This window comes from Thamnophis sirtalis, unplaced genomic scaffold, assembly GCF_051295495.1.
Source record: "Thamnophis sirtalis isolate CommonGarterSnake01/CBP01778 unplaced genomic scaffold, rThaSir2_p1.2 scaffold_8, whole genome shotgun sequence".
In the NCBI taxonomy this organism is placed as follows: domain Eukaryota; kingdom Metazoa; phylum Chordata; class Lepidosauria; order Squamata; family Natricidae; genus Thamnophis; species Thamnophis sirtalis.
Genome location: NW_028261388.1, coordinates 65,298,508 through 65,318,647, shown reverse-complemented (window position 1 = coordinate 65,318,647; position 20,140 = coordinate 65,298,508).

The window sequence follows — 20,140 nt, the reverse complement described above, 5'->3', positions numbered from 1 at the left end:
TTTAAAAATATAAAATCCTCCCTCATTGCGAAGCAGACATGTATCTTTGTCTAGGTTCCTGTGCATTTAAAAACTACATAGCAAAATTTTCTTTTTCCATACAGCTGTAAGAAGTCACTCCATCTCCCAAAGTACGAATTCTGCAGGGGAAGAAGCAAGCAAAGCAAGTTTTCCTTTTTAATTTTGATGTAGTTTAAACTGCTTTGCTCTAATATTCATGTTTCTTCGTGTATTTAAGAGTTCGTGATCAGCGCTGTAACAAGTATTCTTAAAACAAATTCACTAAGAAACTCGAAAGTCAATGCGACGTAGACTCTTATATTTCTCACAATCGCAATGAAAAAGTATCGCGAGAATGAAATTCGAGGCGGGAGTGACTACAGTTCAAAATAGTTCAGTGAGACTGGTGTGATGGAGGGTGGATGACTGTTTTCAATCCTAATTTTAGTCTGTCTCTTTTTCCGAAACATTCAGTATGGAAGGAAAAAAACGTAGCTTCTGGGGGAATCGTAGTCGCAGTTTCGAATATATAACGAGATCTTTCAGCCTGGCATCTTTAAGATGTGTGAATTTCAATTCTCGGGAATTCTGGGACTTGGAAGTTCACACATTTTAAAGTTACCAAGCTTGAAAAGCGCTGCTGTCAAAGCACACACTGGTCTATGGTACTGATCGAATAGGAACAGTCAGGAAAGGGGAGAAGTTGATAAGTTATCTGAAAGGCTACCACTTCAGGGCAAGAATATAATAGCCACCTGGAATATTGCAGCCTGGATTATTATCAAATTTGTTGTAAATTAATATTTTGTCTTATGCAGTTTATGATGTTTTGTACTGCATTTGATAAGAGGGTTTCTTCTACTTAATGTTCCAAATTGTATCTATAATAATGCTTCTCTTCTCAAGACATGTCTGGTATAAGACAAACTCTTGTACTAGACATTTAGGAGTCATTTGGGTCTAATGAAATTTAATTGATCAGCTGTCTTTGTTGGATTTATTTTTAACATTTTTTCTATATAAAATTAAACATGCATTTATCCAATTGAAGAAAATGTTGCTTACTAGAAGATCCTTTTATATTATAACTTTTTGTATTAGCAAATTCATCTTTTATTTTTAGATAAAATTTGCAAAATATGACAAGCAACAGCGTATTTAATATCCCCTTTGGTTAATCTTGTCAATAATTAGAAACCTAATAAATGAATAAAGTAATTATCTAAAATATATTTAATATCCTCATGGAAAATGTATGAAAAATGTGTTAATATATTTTCTTTACTAACTTGTATTAATCTATTTACTGATTAAAACTATTAATTTGTATCCTACATATTAATTTTTCTACTACTGTCACAGTTCAAATCCTGTATCCAATCTGTCATGGGTCATACTTGATCAATGTTAATTTTGCTGCAAAGATTTAATTAAGCTGATTTTATAACTGTCATATAATGAGATTAAATTCCCGTATTTCCTTCAAATGATGTCACTTTATCACCATGATGGCAAACCTATGGTATGCGTGCCATTGCCAGCTGCTCTTCTGGTTTTGCCCCCCAAAACAGCCATACCCCCCCCCCCAAAGGCATGTACACGCTGGCAGGCTGGTCTTCAGGTTTCCAGTGCTCTGGCGCATGTGAAAACCAACTGGCCAGCATGCATGCACATGCCAGAAACCCGAGGACCAGATCGAATGCATGCCTGTTTTTTGGCGGTTTATGGCTGTTTGGGGGGCCAAAACCAGAAAAGCAACTGGCATGTGCACTGGCCAGCTGGTCTTTCGGGTTTCCGGCGTTCTGGGGTGCATGCATGCACACATGTTCCAGTTTGGGCATTTGGTGCCTAAAAGGTTCATTATCACTGCTTTATCACATCAGCTATGCACCTATGTTTCAACATTGCTAATCTAAGGGTACTTTTAATCATATATGTTCTATGATGTACTGCATCACCTATGAAATGTTTTAGAGAAAATGAAAAGACATGAGTCTAAAATCTGGATACCAAGTTAAATAAGAGCTAATTGCATTTTCTGTTACTATTTTCCCCTCAGAACAATCAGTTTCATAAAATATAGAAAATTTATAACCATCCATATAGCCCACTGTTCACAGTTAATAAATTCTGCACATTGTGTTTTAATACAAAATTCTTTTCTTAAATCAAAATCTCCAATTGTGCCAATTATCTTATTCAGAAATATTTTGCTCATACGAAAGCAATACATGTTCTGCAATTGTGGAAGTTGAAAATATTCTCCCTAAATCCAGGACACTGATTAGCAAAAATCTTGATTAATGAAATTCCTGTTCCTGTTAGTTTAAGCATATGGAATTTTCACCATTATGGTGTTCAGGAAATTACTAAAAGCTGATCTCCCAGAGTTCTCATGAAGCCTCCTTTAGTTAGGTTTGGTTTATAGCAGGTTGTATTATTCTTCCAATCAGTCATTATTTTCTTTTTATATGTGATCTGTTTTGATCTGAAACTACTCACACTTTTGAGTAAAGTGGCCTCAAAACTAGATAAATCAATAAACAAAAAAAAAATTATTAGAAATTTTGGTAAATTCATTAAGGACCAAGGAGAAGAAAATGATGTTTTCTTCAACCAACTTAACGTTGTTCTTTAAAGTAATCCAATCCAAAGTGAGAGCGGGAAGATAGAGCAGCCACCGGTCCATGAGGAGAGAATAATTATTCACAATAATACATGGGCACAGGGATGGGTTGCTGCTGGCATTACTGCCTGTTCTTCATGTGTGTGCGCATTTGCACCTAAAAAGGTCTGTGCATGTGCACAATGTCAGAAAAGAAAAAAAATACATTTTAGCAATAAAGATTCTTCTGCACATGCGCAGAACCGAAATTCAAGATGGCGCCGCCAACAATTGAACCGATTCGGGGGCATGGCAGTCTGAGTTACTATCTACTTGGCCAAACCAGGCTGAACCAGTAGGAACCCACCTCTGCATGGGCAAACAATTGATACAATCTCAAGGTAAACTGCTTCATACTCGATTGCAGAAAATATGACTTCAGCAACAGAGTGGTCAACACATGGAATGCTCTACCTGACTCCATTGTTACAGCTCAAACCCTCACAGCTTTAATCTCAAACTGTGTACTGTGGACCTCACCCCATTCTTAAGAAGTCCATAAAGTGGGTGTCATAAGCGCACCAGCCTGTCTTACTGTCCCTATAGAGTGGCAGATAGTACCAAATTCTTCTTCTTGCTCTTTCTCTATATTTTTTCTTACTCTAAAAAATGGAGCAATACTCAGATGAAGAAAACTTGTTAATTCAAAACATTTTGGCTGGACTTCAAAACATCTCAGAAGGACTTGAGAGATTTGACAAGAAATGACGACTATGGGATGTTACAAAAAAAGATGATGGGGTTATAGCCCCAGAAATTAAAGAAGTGAATGAAAATACAGAAAACAAAGATAAGAACTCAGATGAACCTACAAATGGAGTAAATGTGAGTGAAAGTGGAAAGAAGGGAAGCTGGAAAAGTGACTTTGATAATTTGGTGTTCCACCCCAAACTCCAAGATGTAGGAGAAAAAGAAAGAGCAAAAAAGATGGAGGTAATAAGACAAATCTATTCAGAAATAAACCTGACAACCAAAGTTAAGCTTACATTAATAACAACTCAAGGGCAACAAAACCGCATGAGAGATCATTTAAGCTTCAATGTGCGGAGAGAAGTCTTAAACTCTGGAAAGGTTCTGGATATAGAATTGACACAACAACTGGTGAGAGATGAAAGACCATTTTGTTACGGGAAAGATACTGGTTAATAATGCCAATTGATGGAAAAAAGCTAGTTAATTTTTGATGATTATTAAGTAAAGATTTTAGTACCTTATAGACTGTTTTAGATTACCATTGTTTATCCATTAACATAAATTTACTATGAAACTAATAGAGAAATAATAACTCTAGTTAGGATAAATAACCAGGCCATAGAAATGCTAATGTACATTCTGGGTGATTGTCAAGTAGAAATGTTAATAGCTCTTAGATTGTCTTAGATGTCTAATGTTTATTTTCTTAGCACGTAATTAACTAATTTGGGATTGAGGGAAAAGTCCTATAAATCTTATTAATAAATCATTGTTTAAGATGGCTATAAAGTTATAATATTGTGTGGGCCTGTGGAGAGGAGAGGTGAGATAAACAGTAAATAACAATAATAACAATGAAATGTTAATGGACAATATTTAATGATACATACAGGTGTGTTACGGGAGGGGGGAATGCTTAGATATCTTACTTAACCGAATTAATTTTAGTATATGTTATAAAGGTGCAATGTTATTGGAGATCTATTGAAATTGCAAATGAACGCCAGTAGGTGGTTGTGTCTTCTAATATAAATGATTCTAGATAAAAACATGTTTAAACAATGGTAACCAAATGAGAATTATGGTTCAGGGATAGTAAAATACATAACTTTTCTTTATTGACTTAAAATGTACAACGTGATTTGAATGAAGTATGTGTAAAGACTGTGGAAGAAACACATATAATATATTTGTAACCAATTGATACGCTTTCAACAAGATGTAACAAAAGATTTTTTTTCTTATTTTTTTTGTTTAACTAAAACAATAAAAAAAATTCTCAAAAAAAAACACCCTGCTGGTGGTGAGGGGAAAATTAAAGCCCATCACCTCATTAACCGAGGGTGGCCAAGGGGGGCTGACCATTTCTAAGGAGTACCAAAAACTAGCAGAGTGTTTAGTGAGCAGGAATCAGATGTACTCCTCATTGCCCCATTCACTGTGCCATTGAGCTACTGCTGTGGGTAAGATTGCCTAAGCCAAAAATGTACTCAATGACCCCAAGATAGATAGAGGAGCTCAAGAATTTAGTGGATAAAAACGTAGCTAGGGGCTTCATCCAATCAGCAAAATCTAAGATTGCAAACCTGGTGCTCTTCAAAGAGAAAAGATGTGTCTTTGAGATTAGGTGTTGATTTTCGGGGTATTGTATTGTATTGTATTGTATTTAATGAATTTATAGGCTGCCCAATCACAGAGGACTCCGGGCAGCTTACAGAAAAGAAATGAATGCACTTCCTGGGGGAGGAGCCTGTCACCGAAGGAGCTCAACGGAGCCCCTCTCAGAGTTCTGGTCTGTATATCTAATTAAGATCAATAGATATCACCCCTTTCTGGCAGAAAGGGGCAGGCAGAAGCTCAGGTGCTAGGATTTATTCGTAGTTCACAGCCCCCTTTCTTTTTTGGGGGGCTGCGAACGGAGAAGAGATCCAGCGTAACTGAGCTCTTATCTCCAGCCAGTTCCTCGCAGCTGCCTTTTTGCAGCCCTAGACAGGCGATTCCCCCCCCCCCTCAGGACAATGATAAATTGCTTAAAGCAACTTAAGGCTAACACGAGCGGGTCTTACTCCTGTGATGTTTTTTTTTTATAACTATCTAAACACCAGCCTTGTTTTTCCTTTGAAACTTCTTTGTTCAACCGGGCTACAAAATGGCGTTTTTACTGTGTTGGTGATTGATGACGTAATTAACCGGCTTTATCTCCCCGGAGACTGCTACTCATTAACAAGCAAAATCTACAAATAATTTATTGAGAACTGACCAGGTGAAGACACTGTTTATCTGTTTATTCTCAGCTTTTATCTATAATGCCTCCCAGGTCTAAGCAGGCAAAAAAATCCCCCCCGCATGTGCTTAAAGAACTTGTTAGTAAATCGCTGCCTTTGCCTCCTACACCCCCTACTGGAGATTCCTTGACACAGGAGCTTTTTTTTCAAATACTCAATGACTTTAAACAAGAAATCAAAGAATTTGTGCTGGATTTATGTGATAAAATACAGACTAAAATTGCCCAAATAAAGGTGGATATGTTTGAAGTTACGTCTACTTTGACAGATTATATCGAAGAAATGGAGACTAAACTGGAAACTTTGGAGGAGGCTAATTCTAATTTGACTTCCAACATCCAAGCATTACAACAAGAGATTAGAGATACTCAAACACAACTTATAATGATAAATTATAACAGAAAGGCGTTTGCAATAAGAGTCAGAGGACTGCCCGAAAAGAAAGGAGAGAACTTGAAACAGACGTTTGTAGAAGCTTTCAGCCAAGCGGTGGGAGGTCCGGGATTCAATTTTGATTGGAATATTCGAAAAATCTATCGCCAGAATTCGTGTGTAGCAGAACAACGACAGCTTCCAAGAGACATAATTATATACTTTTTCACAAGAGAATCCAGAAATGCGATCATCCAAAAGTTTTACAACAACAGGCTCCGAATCGATGGCCATGATTTGTTTGTCTTTAAAGAAATCCCGCTCCAGATGCTGCAAGCAAGGAGAGGCTATACTTTTTTAACCCAAGAACTTAGAAATCGTCAAATACAGTATAAATGGGAAGCTCCAGTTGGAATCACAGTTACACTCGAAAATCAAAGATTTCGTATTAATTCTGTTTCGGAAGCTCGGGACTTTTATTATAAAACTCTGAAGGCGGGGCTTCTTGACTCACTCGGAAATGCGGAAGGACAAGGTGAAGGAAAGACAAGCAGCAATTCACTTGGTTACAAGAAGGAGGGAGTTGTTCTCACCCTACTGGAGAGGCAGAAGAGCGGAAACTGAGGATTTAGTCATATTTTTAAAGCAGCGGGACACGTGGTTATAAGGCAGAGGGTTGCCTTCTCTTTCCGGAAGGGCAGAAGAGTAAAGAATATAGATCCAGCGATGTCTTTAAAATACTTTCTAAGCTCTTGGACTGATTAAAATTTTAGGATTTCTGTTTGGTATGAAATGGTAAAGCTGTGTACCGATGAGGAATGGAAAGAAGCATTGCTTATTTTGGACAGATATTATACGGGACTTTTATAAGACTTATTTGAATCTCAATCCAAACTGCGCATGAATTGTTTTCTGTGAGGAAAGCGGGGACTAAGATTTATTTGAATTGCGGTTTGGGATGAATGGAGTCGGGAGGAGTGGGGCAGAAGGGAAGGTGGAGCGGGATATCGATGAAGGGATCTTGGGATTGAATGAAGTGGTATGGATTTTGGGCACACATTTTACGGATTTACATGCTTGAAGTATAACATAAAAAGCTCAGGATTTTAAAGTGAAGAGCGAGATCCTAATCTTATGGAATTTGGGCTTGGGAGGAATGGAGATGAGAAACGAAGGGTAGGAAGATGAGTAGCGAAAGTATGATTAGACTGCTCTGTATTTGAAGATAAATTGATTTTTGTATAAACTAATATTTGAATATAAGGTTAAGAAAGGCTATCTGGAGAGTCTACAGGAAGATGGGGGTAAATATCAAAGAAGTAAGGGACGAGGACAAAATATAAATGGAATGATTTATACTGTTTAAATTTTAAGAATGATGGGAGGCTGAGCATAATGCAAAAGATTTTTAAATTTTTTTTAATTTACTTTTTCGTTTTTTTTTCTTTTTCGGAGTGTTCTTTTTATTTTATTTTCATTATTATTGTTAATAAGATATTTTAGAAGGTGAATGGTACTGAACTGTGCCGGGTGTGGGACCTGGGAAGTCGGAGGGGATTAGGGAGGGGGGTTCATTGGGGGTGGGTGGGTGGGTGGAGATATAGTTTCAATATATAGAATAAGAAGAATACACTTGTATACTGTTGATCCTTATCTTTTCTTTTTATTTTTCTCTTTTTTTTTCTTTTTATTTTTTTCCCTTCTTTTTTCTTTTTAGCGTAATTTTTAGTAACTGAATAGATTAAGGAATAGAGAAATGCACCATAGTGAGAAGTAGAGGAAAGGAAGAGGGAGAAGTAAGGAGGGAGGAAGAGGGGAACGTAAGGAGGATGAGAGGGGAAGGAGGGTGAGGAAGGTGAGAAAGGAAGATAGGAGGGGAAAGGGAAGTAAGAGGGGTGATCGTTGGAGGGAGAAAGGAAAGTTGGAGGGGGAGAAGAAGGGGTGTATGAAAGTGATAGGTTGGGTTTATGATGAGTTGTGTTTAGGTTGGGGTTTTTCTTTTCTTATTATTATATTATTATTATTGCAAATATTCAGTATATAAGTGAATGTACAAAATTGAAAATGAAAATGAATAAAACATTTAAACTCAAAAAAAGAAAAGAAATGAATTATAAAAGATAAAAAAATTAAAAAGACAAAGAAAACAGATTAAAACCTCACCATGTATCCAATCTGGTTTGGGCTGGACCTCAGTAATGAGGTCAACAGTCCCAGGCCTGCCGGAATAGCCAGGTTTTGACAGCCTTTCATAAGGTCATGAGAGTGGGTAGTGTCCGGATCTCTGGGGGCAGTTCATTCCATAGGGTCGGAGCGGCTACAGAGAAGGCCCTCCTCCGGGGAGCTGCCAGCCAACATTGCCTGGCTGACAGCACCCGAAGGAGGCCCGCCCTGTGCGATCTTACCGGCCATTGGGAGGTATGCGGCAGTAGGCGGTCTCGCAGGTAGCCACGTCCTAAGCCACGTAGGGCTTTAAAGGTAATGACCAGCACCTTGAATCATGTTCGGAGACCAATAGGAAGCCAATGCAGCTCGCGGAGGATAGGTGTAACGTGGGTGTATCTTGGTACAGCCAGTATCACTCGCGCGGCTGCGTTCTGGACTAATTGTAGTCTCCGGACACTTTTCAGGGGCAGCCCCATGTAGAGCGCATTACCGTAGTCCTGTCTTGAGGTGACGAGGGCATGAGTGACCGTTTGAAGTGCCTCCCGATCCAAGTAGGGCCGCAACTGATGCACCAGGCGAACCTGGGCAAAGGCCCCCCTGGTCACAGCCGACAGGTGATGTTCTAATGCCAGCTGTGGATCCAGGAGGACCCCCAAGTTGCGGGGCCTCTTTGAGGGATGTAAGTTTTCACCCCCCAGGGTTAAGGAAGGACTATCTGGGCTGTCCTTCAGGGGCAACATTCACAGCCACTCAGTCTTGTGAGGATTAAGTGCAAGTTTGTTCACTCCCATCCAGATCCTGACAGCTTCCAGGCACCGGCACATCATGTCCACCGCTACACTGAGCTGGCACAGGGCGGAGAGATACAGTTGCGTATCATATTGTGCCATATTGATGGTATTTAATCCCGTGCTGACGAATGATCTCACCCAGTGGCTTCATGTAGATGTTAAATAGGAGGGGGGACAAGACCGAACCCTGCGGCACACCATATTTAAGGGGCCTGGGGGTCGACCTTTGCCCTCCAACCAACACCGACTGCGACCTGTCGGAGAGGTAAGAGGAGAACCACCATAAAACGGTGCCTCCCACTCCCACCTCTTCCAGCCGTTGCAGAAGGATACCATGGTCAATGGTATCGAAGGCCGCTGAGAGGTCAAGGAGCACCAGGATAGAGGAGTGTCCTCCATTCCTGGCCCGCCAGAGATCATCAGTCAGTGCAATCAAAGCGGTTTCGGTGCTGTATCCAGGCCTGAAACCAGACTGAAAGGAATCTAGATAATCTACTTCATCCAAGGTCCGTCGGAGTTGAAGGGCCACCACCTTCTCAACAACCTTCCCCCAAAAAGGGAGGTTGGAGACCTCCTAAGAATAGCTGGGTCCAGAGAAGGCTTCTTGAGGAGGGGTCTCACCACCGCTTCCTTCAAAGGTTGCGGAAAAGATCCCTCCTGCAAAGACGTGTTCGTAATCATCTGCAGCCAGCCTCATGTTACCTCCCTGCTGGTCGAGACCAGCCAGGAGGGACACGGGTCCAGTAAGCAGGTGGAGGCACTCATCGCTCCCATGGCCTTGTCAATGGTGTCTGTGGAAAACATGTACCCCTTCCCCCTCGTGAAGGACATGCTGGGATACCTGGCCAATGTTCACCAAGCTATACTTGAAGCATATTACCAAGTAAGAATTAAAGAAGGCAATGAGTGGAAGATCACTTTCAATTATCCCTTAGGGTGTTTCTAATCCCAAGTGATGCCTTTAGGGCTGCAGGGACCACCCACAGTGTTCATGCAGCTAATCAATGAAGTGTTTCATGAGCACCTAAATAAGGGGGCGTTGGTGTACCTGGACTACATCCTCATTTATTCTGAGACAATTGAAGACCATGTGAAACTAGTCCGGGAGATGCTAAGAAAAGTATTGAAAGCTACGTTCAATGTTAACAACTTCCACAAAACCAGTTTAGACTATTTGGGGTATTGCATGTCCAGTGAAGGGGCCTTCTGTATTGGCCAGAATCTGAATTCTGACAAAGGGGAGGGGTCATTATCAGTTTAATCCACTTGCATTGCCTAAAGGGTTTGAGATTCTGCTTTGTCTCTAATGGTTTCCATCCTGCTTAATTAAAGGTTCCTTTTGAAATAATCAATTTCAAGAGTCTTTACTTTCTTAAGTTAGGAGAGGAGCCATTACATAAAGCAGCATCTCTCTGCAAAGTGGTCAACCAGGAAAGACAACATTTTACCCTTCCGAGGGGCCCCTGCAAACCATGTCTGAGCATAACAGCAAACAAGAGGAAACTGCTAGAGGGAGATGGAACCCCCCACCACAACCAGAGATCTGCTCCTTGTACCTAGCATACCTAGACAAAGGGAGATTTTTTTTTTAAGGGAGGCTTACTACTGTATCAGGATTAAGGAGGGAGATGAATGGAAAACGGCATTTAACACCCATTTGGATGCTATCAATTAAAAGTGCTACCATTTGGGCTACAAGGGGGCCCTGCAGTATTTATGCAATTAATAAATGAAGTGTTGTGGGAGCATCTATATAAGGTCTGCATAGTCTGTATTGATGACATTTTATTATATTTTGAGACCAAGGCAGAACATGTAAAACTAGTCCGGGCAGTTCTGAACAAACTTCGATCTGCAAAACTTTATGCTAAACTCTCCAAATGCGAATTCCACCAAGAAAAAATTGATTACTTAGGATATTGCATTTCACACCAGGGCATAGAAATGGATCCTTCGAAACTGCAATCGGTACTTGGCTAGGAACCACTGAGAACATGCAAACAGTTGCAAAGCTTCCTGGGATATGCAAACTTTTACCAGCAGTTCATCCCTGCTTTCACCCAAATTGCTCTCCCCATCACCAAGCTCTTAAAAACGAAGGGGGAGGGAAACCCGAAACCGAAGCAGCCTTTGAACTGGACAATGGAATGCCAAGTGGCATTTGAAAAACTTAAAAGGCTGTTTTCAGCATAACTGATCCTAAAGCACCTGGACACAGAGAAACCGTTCATCATACAAGCAGATGCTAGCGATGTGGCGATAGGAGCCATCTTACTTCAGAAAAATGAGGAAGACCAATTACAACCATGTACTTACACATCCAAAAAATTGAATGAATCTGAGCAAAGGTGGGCCATTTGGGAGAAAGAGGCTTATGCATTTCGATGAGCTCTTTTAACCTGGAGACATTTCCTAGAGAGGAGTAAGATCCCTTTTGAAGTTTGGATGGATCATAAAAATTTAGAAGCCCTAAAGACCCCAAGGAAACTCTCTTCAAAACAAGTACGATGGGCTCAGTACTTTAAAAGGTTTGAATTTACCCTCAGATACCTCCCAGGGGGGAAAAAAATCCTGGCAGATGCACTATCCAGGAAACCACAATACAATAGTATGAAGCCAAATGTAATCAAACCCATGATACAAGACAATCAACTAGCCGCTAGAGTAACCACCAGATCCCAGGGAAAATGAGACACTCTGGAGGACAATGACACCACCCAAACTTTTAAACAAGCTTTAACCACGGATGAATGGTTTTTGAGCCACAAAGACAGCTGTCTGATGAAAGATAACCTAGCTTGGGTGGGAGGGAATTTGTATGTTCCAGCCAGCCAAAGACTGTACTTAATGGAAAGGTGCCACGACTCCAAATTAGCAGGACACTTTGGTTTTGTAAAAACTTTACATCTAATTAAAAGACAATTTTGGTGGCCATCACTAAAAAAGGACATAGAGAGCTATGTAGCCAGCTGTCCAATTTGTGCGGCAGCCCAAAGATGCCAAGGCAAAATGCCAGGATTGTTACAGAAGGTAGCTGAGCCCTCAGTACCCACGAAGGAGATAGCTATGGATTTTGTTGTTGAACTACCAGAAAGTGCAGGGAATACTGTCATTTGGGTCGTAACAGACTTGTTTTCAAAACAGACACATTTTATACCTTGCCAAAAGATCCCAACTGTCAAAAGTCTAGCCAAGTTATTCCTGATACACATTTAGCGCCTTCATGGAGCCCCCCAGAGAATCATCTCCGACAGAGGGGTCCAATTCACCTCAAACTTTTGGGAGGCATTCTTAAACTTACTGGGCACCACCCAAGGACTGAGCTCCAGTCACCATCCATGCACTAATAGTCAAAGTGAAAATTGGAACATGGTTCTAGAACAATACCTAAGATGTTTTATTAATTTTCAACAGGACAACTGGGTTGATCTTTTACCTTTTGCAGAAGTGGCCTTCAATAACGCTGTACACTCAAGCACTGGGTTCACCCCTTTTAGAGTAGCAACAGGCCAGGATTTCAACCCCATGCCTGAACTACCCACAGAGGTACCCACTATCCCCTCACTAAAAGAATCGATAGACAACCTATGAAACACATGGCCAGTGGTTAGATTAGCGTTACAGGAAACTAGAGAGGCTTTCAAAACTCAAGCTGACAAAAAAAGAGTAGATCCAAAACCCTTTCATGTTGGAGATAGAGTATACCTATCGACAAAATTCTTGAAGTTGTTGCAACCATCAAAGAAATTAGAGCCACATTTCATTGGACGTTTCCCGATCACCAGAGTTATCAACCCAGTAACAGTAGAATTACTCCTTCCAAAGACACTCAGGAAAGTCCATCCAGTGTTTCACATTAGTTTATTCAAATGAGAAGTAATCTCACAATTCAGACCACCTGCACCTACACCTCCTGCTCCTATCATGATAGAAGGTGAACAGCATTTTGAAATTAAGGAAATCCTGGACTCTAGGACCCACAGGGGGAAAACCCAATACTTAGTTGCTTGGAAACATTTACCTTCATCCCAAAATGAATGGGAAGTGAAACATGATGTTAGAACCCTATCGAAAAAAAATCACTCTCAATACCCTGATACCTTGTTGAAATACTATGATGCAATTTCTTTTCCTATTTTTTCACAGGTGAATCTCTCCTTTTTCTAAAGAATGGCAGCATGTTGGATCCCTAAAAGTGATACTGCCATTCAGTTGGGAGGAGGGGAGCCTCGGAGTTAAATCATTAGCTACATCTGAAAAAACTGAGTTTTACAACTTTACAATTGGTTTCCTGTCACCGGGAGACTGAAGGTCCCAATATCTCTGGAGGGATGTTTATGATAGCCATGTGGGATATATAACTTTGATGTATAACTAGAGATAGCCATGGGAACATGTGCTTTATTGACTCCCAGGTCAGAAGAGTTAAGGACGCATCTTCACACTTGTGTATTGGCCAGAATCTGCATTCTGATGAAAAGGAGGGGTCATTATCAGCTTAATCCCATTTGCGTGGCCTAAAGGTTTTCAGATGCTGCTTTGCTTCTAATAGTTTCCATCCTGACTGATTAAAGGTTCCTTTTGAAATAATCCATTTCAAGAGTCTTTACTTTCTCAAGTTAGTAGAGGAGCCATTACATTAGGACTGGCTCAGAAAGAGATCAATCTTCTCTGGGATCAGGTAGTCACAAATGTCTATCAAGGTTAACATAAGTCCCAGAAACCCTTTGACTGAACATTTTCTGTTCTATCCTGACAGGAAACTAGATATCCCTTGGTTTGACCTTTCCTCATCTCCTCTTGTTTTAGCCAAGTGTTGGCTATTTGGAGTGGGGTAGGGATAGAATTTGAAGGAAGGATCCTTTGAAGGCATCTTAGAGCTCTTTTGATCCAACCTCCTCCATCTGTGCATCAATGGGGTGGCACAAAAAACTAACACAATGATGGACCAATACTTTTGTTGCTATGTACACTATCAGCAAACCAACTGGGTGGAGCTTCTACCTTTCGTAAAAGTGGCTTATAATAACTTGGTGCATAGCAGTACTGGATTCACACCTTTTAAAGTAACCATGGGGGTTGAATTTGTATCTCTGCTAGAGTTTCCAAGGAAACCATCTCCCTCAGTAATAATAGCTGAATAGATGGAGACTCTGAAAGCTTCTTGGGGAACCGTGCAGAAAGCCCTGAATAAGGCTAGGGAGTTGCAAAAGAGATAGGCAGATCGGAAGAGAGTCTCTCAGAAGTTCAGAATCAGTTACGAATTTTCTTGCCACAGTTGTTATGTGAATCATTGCATTTATTAAATTAGTAAAATGATTGTTAAGTGAATCTGGCTTCCCCACTGACTTTGTCAGAAGATTGTAAAAGGTGATTTCATGACCCCAGAACACTACAACCGTCATAAATGTGAACCAGTTACCAAGCATCTGAATTTTGATCACGTCTCCATTGGGCGGAGGGAAATGGAATGTGGGGAATGTATGCAGAGTTTGTGAGAGCATGGAGCCAGCACTGCTACAAATACTTGAGAAAGAGATGGACCATTCTCATAACAAAAGACCATCTCATAATTGGACAATGTGATCAAGCAAGGGTGGGGAAAAGAAGAAAGTATTGTTTAACTGGGAAAGATTTGCTCAGGAAACCACAGTGGGTTTCGTTTCTTCAGTAGCAACATGGTGTATCCAATAAAGTTTTACTTTTGGGAATTCAATTCTCCTGAGAGTGTTTCCTTGTTTTGGGTTCGCTAATTGGACAGTTGACAAAAGAGGGAAATGTTTGAACCTATTTCTCTTATTTTCTACTTACATCCATTTTCCATTAAAATAGGGAATTAATGAATCCTGATCATATAAAAAACAGTTATTTCATTGTCATGTAATATAAAAATATGATCTTATTTTGAATATTACAAATGAAGTAAATTAAAGAAAGAACAATAATATTCCTATAATTTATATAACTCTTTAAGGATTGTAAACATAAAAAAATCATTTGTAGGTGAATACTTCCATAGGTTAATTATTTCATCTATTATAAATTAAATATGGTGAGCAGTATAATGATATAGCATTGAAATAATATATTAAAGTAAGTTAGTATAAAAAGCTGACGTATGGTAAAAAGCTGAAGCATGATATAAACATATTCAGTCGCTGTATGATGTTTTGCTAGGTCCAGAATTTTAGGAACTTTATAGCATAGATGGATGGATGGATGGATGGATGGATGGATGGATGGATGGATGGATGGATGAATGGATGGATGTAGATGTAGATATATGGTCATTAATAAGGTTAGTCATGAGTTTTGTATCCTGAAATGCTGACAGCATTCCGAAGAGACTACTTTTGAATTCCATATTATAAAATTATTACTAATTACTTTCTGCAACAAATTAAAAAGAATAACAAATTCTTTCACATAAAACACAGGAAGACTGAAATGCCTTTTCTGTTCAATCTATTTACTTATTGCTCTTTTAGATTGCAAATTGTAAGTGTTCACAAACTGCTAATTAATAAGACCTCATGGTTTTCATTAGACTTTATGAGTTGAAAATCTATATTAACTCAACAAGCATTAGTTGCATCAGTTTTCACAGGTTTCACACTTAAGGACATCAGATAACAGGATTGTGGAATTATTTGTTCTTTCAGTAATTCTGCTCATCAAGCAGTCCCAGTAAAACAATAAATGATGATAATTTCATTCATTGGCTTAACATTGTAATCACCTCTTTTCGCTGGTTTTCTCCTCCATGGTTAAAAATCAGGCTAAAGATACCACACCAGATTTTGTAAGGAAATTATATTGATCATTTTTAGTAAAGATAACCAATTGTTAAGAACATTAAACAAATATAATAACAAAAGTTAACAGATTTAATAGATTAACAGAGCTGGAAGGGACCTTGTAGGACCCCCCCAAGCAGGAGAGCCTGCACCATTTCTGACAACTGGTAATCCAGTCTCGTCTTGAAAGCTTTCAGTGAGCATGCAGAAGTGCCCACAATTTCTGAAGGCAAGCTGTTCCATTGGTTGATTGTTCCTACTGTCAGAAAATTTCTCCTTATTTCTAGGTTGAATCTCTCCTTGACCAGTTTTCAACCATTATTCCTTGTGTGGTCTTTAGATGTTTTGGAAAATAGCTTAACCCCTTCCTCTCTTTGGCAACCCCTCAAATATTGGAAAACTATCATGTCTCCCCTTGTCCTTCTCTTCATTAGACTAGCCTAAGGTGACCAGATTTTCAGATTGGTAAAGAGGGACACCTTTGACCGGGGGGGGGGGGGGCTTGATTAAAAATTTTATACGGAGCAACAAAATTTTTCATATAACGCAAAAATAGTATTGTAATATTTTTTTTATTTCAACATAACTACAATTTACAAATATAAATTGTAACTTTGCCAAACATCAAAATTTTGATCCCGTGACCATGAGGATGCTGCAATGGTCGCTGAGTGTAAAAATGGTCGCTAAGTGTGAAAATGGTCATCAGTCACTTTTTACAGTGCCATTGTAACTTTGGTCACTAAGCCCATTATACCATCTTTCTTGCCACAGTTCTTAAGTGAATAACTGCAGCTGGTATTTTGTATTTTGGATAGAATCTTTTTTTAAATAGCCTAGAATCCACAAAGAATAAATTGAAGTAAAATATTTCAAACTATTCTTTCTATGCACAATATATTTCAAAGTATTGTGCATAGAATTTTTAAACATGGTTTCACTTCAATTTATTTTGGATAGAATCTTTTTTTTAAATAGTCTAAGACAATTTAAAAAAAGAATCCACACAGAATTTTAAAAAATCCTATGCACAATAAATAAAATATTATTTTAAAATACATTAAAAAAAATAAAAGAAAAAAACCCAGCTCACTTACCAGCAGGCTTGCACTTCAAGTCAACCAATGATGTAGATGTTAATACAAAGAACTGAGCAAATTGAAATGGTGAAATTAGTCAGGGAAATATTTTTCAAAGAAACTTTGCAACTATTTTTTTCACACAAGTCGACCTCCAACCTCCGTGCCCCTCCCCTCCGGAAAATCCAGGAAGTAACACTCGCGACCTCTCTAGCCACGTATTTCCTGGAGCTCTATGGTACTTGTTCATTTTTTCTTATAAAATGAGGTAAAAGGGGCACGGGGGGGGGAGGTCCGTTTTCTTGCTTTAAAGTTTTAATATCTTCAATGAAAGTACTGAGACAGAGAGAGAGAGGTTAGACAGAGTTTCTTTTGTCTTGCCCCAGTTAGGATTTCTTAAGCAAATCCACTGGGCTTTCAATATGAAGCCAGAAAATCGAGACTTTTTAAAAACATCACGGGACACGGGACAAATTGTTAGAAATCGTGACTGTCCCGCTGAAATCGGGACGTCTGGTCACCTTAGACTAGCCATGCCAAGTATTTGCAACCATTTATCATATGTTTTGGTCTCTAGTCCCCTAATCATTAATCAAAATTAATATATATCCATAGAGAGTGAGAGATAGTATCACACGACATTTACAAGTTACTATCCAAAAGAAGCCTGATACCTTATTTCAAAATGCTCTTAAAGCATTTGAATTTATTTTGAAAATTTACAATAACATTCACAAAAGGGAATGTCTTCTGCTTTGTGGATGTTTGGAATAAGAAATATTTTTTTAAATTTTTTATTACAAACACTTATGCACATTGACAAAAACATATGCAACACTTACAAATAACATCGGAACTGTATGTTCCTTCTTACAGCAGATATTTATCGGTACATCTTTACAAACATTATTTCCCTCTCAATACATCTCTAAGTAATTTTGCACTTATAATCCTATTATTTCTTACTTTTTTGCTTATTAACCTATGGTTATTTGTATCAGACAGTCTTTGTTGTTCTACTAATATATCTTTTCCTGCTTTTATAAATCCTATTTTTCCTACATTCTTATCACTAATTCCTACTTCTTATATAATACAAACTACATTTTCCAAGTTCTTATTTCCTATTTCTATCATCTAGCCAAGGTGGCTCAGTGGTTAAATGCAGCACTGCAGGCTACTGCTAGATCAGCAGGTCAGCGGTTCAAATCTCACCGGCTCAGGGTTGACTCAGCCTTCCATCCTTCCGAGGTGGGTAAAATGAGGACCCAGATTGTTGGGGGCAATATGCTGACTCTCTGTAAACCGCTTAGAGAGGCCTGAAAGGCCTATGAAGCGGTATATAAGTCTACTGCTATTGCTATTGCTATTATACCATTTTTCCCAAATTAAAAAGTACTCTGTTTCCTCCTTTCCTTGAATTTCCTTGGTCAATTTATCCATCTCTGCGCATTCTTTTTTTTTAGAAAAAGTTTTTTATTGTTTTAATTGAACAAAATATATAAAAAAAGAATAATCTTTTATTGCATCTTGTAGAAAGCACATCAATTGGTTACAAATAGTTTTTGTGCATTTCAACCACAATCATTACATATACTTCCTTCATATTGACTTGTACAATTTACATCTGAAATCTTCATATATTTTACTATTATCAATGTATCACAATTCTCATTCAACTAAAATTATTTAAACTTGCTTTTTATCTGAAACCCTTTGTATTTAAAAAACATAACTACCTACTGGCATTTATTAGCAATTTCAATAAACTTCCTGTAATATTACACTTTATGACATACTAACAAAGAAATCAATTAATAAAATATCTAAGCATTCCCCCCTACTGCCAGCACATGTAGATCCCATTAAACATTATCCATTAACATTTCCTTGTTGTTATTTTAGTTAATTAAAGATTATTTGCTATATATATCACATCTCCACTCATCAGACACAAGAAAAATTACATCTTTATACATAATCTAAACAAAAATTTATTGCTTAAAAAATTTATAACTCTTTTTCCCAGGTCCCAATTTGCAGTTTAGAGCCAAATAGTTTTTGCTAGTCAAAATTATTATTTCATTATTGTCATCATTATTGTTATATGTAACTAAAGATTGTTTACTGTTTATATCACCTCTCCTCTCGGCAGACCCAAGAAAAATTACATCTTTATAGCAAATCTAAACAAAAGTTTGTTAGATACATTAATAAAAAAAAAATCCCCAGGTCCCAGTTTGCTATTTATATCCAAGATATTTTTACTAGTTAGAGTTATTATATCACTGTTATTATCATGATGAGTTACTTGTTAATGAAAAAACACATTTAAAAACAATCTAAAGAAATCTATAAAGTACTAGAATTCGTAGCTATTAGTCACCAAAAATTAATTAATTTTTTTCCCATCAACAGTTTGTTTATCAGCCTGTGACTTTCCAGTAGGAAAACAGTCTTATTTCTTCTGTCTGTTGTTGCATCAGTCCTCTTGTTAATTCTTTTGTAAGGTTTTTATAAACTTCTCTCAGCATTTTTCTGCTTAAAAGATCTCTCAGATAGTCTTGTTGCCCTTGAATTGGTATTAAAATTAACATATCTTTAGTTGTCAAATGAATTTCTAAAATGGTTTCTCTTCTTGACTCCATCATCATCAATTCCCCACCCCATATCTTGAACAGGGGGATAGAGCTCCAGGATATCGGATTCACTTTTACATGTTTCCTTCTTTGGACTTTCACCCATGTTTGCTCCATCAGTTAGATCATCTATTGTCTTATTTTGGTCTTCTCCATCTTCATTCATTTCTTTAATTTTGGGGTCTCCAACTCCATCATCCTTTGCTGTAGAAGACAATAGCCTATCCAACTTCTTGTCAAATCTCTCAAATCCTTCCAATATCTTTTGAATTCCAGCCAAAAAGTCTTGAAAACTTAGGGTTCCCTCATCTGAAAATTGATACATGATTCCAGAAAATAAAAAAAACAAGGATAAAAGGGAAGGGGGAATTCTAATATCTACTGCCACTTTAGCCTTTAAAATCTCTTTTTTGTATATAATGTTATGTTTTAAATTGAATTAACCACAAGTTCTTTCACATTCCTCAACAAGGAAGGGATCTATCTTTCTCTTTCCTTTTCCTTTCCTTGCCAAAAGGGTTTCAAAAGGACACCTGTAAAAAAACCCGTGCCCTTGAAAGTTTTACAGTTACAGCATCAGTAAAATCAAAAACAGAAAGAACAAAGGATGCAATGTTTTAAAAAAAAACCAAGTTCTGGCTTCCAAATGGAAG